Below are 1,129 nucleotides of genomic sequence, written 5' to 3'. Positions count from 1 at the left end.
GTCCAAGTGGGAACGAGTGCAAAGAAGAGTGATGAAGAAGCCAAAGGAGAAAGGAGGGAAAGGAGTGCCGGACCTGTTGTTGTTTTTAGGGAGCAGATTTACAGCTATACACATAACAGCAACCACGGCCCCATCCAGAAATCCTAAGACTGCAGCTATGGCACGGTTCTGGATGGTATCACACCTCAGAAGATTGAAGATCTTACCCCCTGATCTTAAAGTACCTGTTAGGGATGAGCGAGTACAGCATTATCTGTATCTGTATCTGTGTCTGTGCTCGGACTGGGCGGGGCCTAACCCGGGAGTGGACAGGATTTAATCCGGAAGTGGGTCGTCTTGAAATGGGCGGGGCTTTAACTGGTATGTTATTTTAAGCATGCAAATGACATGGGTTGTCAGAGGCGGGGGAGATTGTGTTCTACGGATCAAATAGATTTAATAAATTTGAAAATTAAATAAAAAATCTCTGACAGTCAGAGAGGCGACGAATGAAAAAGGAGAGTCCTGCTCATTGTTCCTCTTCCCAGTTTTGTTCCTCTTATTTTTTCCCAGTTTTTTCTTTTCTGAAGCAGGACATGAAAAATTGCCAACATGCTCTGATAAAAATTGACTTTCTCCTAATCTGGGTTAATATAACATTAAAGTGGATTTTAAATTACAGACTGGGATAGTATCAGCTTTCAGGGCTCGTCCGGGAGTTAAACCCGGGACCTCTCGCACCTGAAGCAAGAATCATACCCCTAGACCAACGAGCCACATAAAAGCAGCAATATAGACATTTTCTATCAAGTAAATGTGATCAGTCAGTGACTCGAAAGGCAATTGTTAAGTAGTTTGTTTGGCATGTGGTGTTTTTATGGCTCCACTACCAGGTTGAGCTTTCTGACTGTAGTGGACGAAAGACTTCTTTTGAAGCAAAACATTTTACCAACATTGAAACTTGAATTTTGTAAAACGGAAATGCAGCTTGGATTTGTCACTGACTTAAAAGGCTATGGTCAAGTAGATTGCCGCCCGATTCACCTTTCCGATATCATTTTACAACAGGAAAAATTTATACAAAATATTTTTACCAAAACACAGACTTGATTTTGTCAGTAAAAAGTGATAGTAAAATCAGGGAAAGGAG

General features: G+C 41.4%; 1 non-coding gene across 1 annotated transcript; it reads right to left on the bottom strand.

Moving 5' to 3' along the window:
- Window positions 1-683: 683 nt before the first annotated feature.
- On the bottom strand, window positions 684-755 carry trnal-cag. Its single transcript has one exon. It is a non-coding gene; the product is annotated as a tRNA-Leu (tRNA).
- Window positions 756-1,129: the final 374 nt, after the last annotated feature.

This window comes from Etheostoma cragini, unplaced genomic scaffold (genome assembly GCF_013103735.1).
Source record: "Etheostoma cragini isolate CJK2018 unplaced genomic scaffold, CSU_Ecrag_1.0 ScbMSFa_3588, whole genome shotgun sequence".
NCBI classification, from domain to species: Eukaryota; Metazoa; Chordata; class Actinopteri; order Perciformes; family Percidae; genus Etheostoma; species Etheostoma cragini.
Note: the sequence above shows the minus strand (reverse complement) of the source record. Positions and strands in the feature narration are given on the sequence as shown.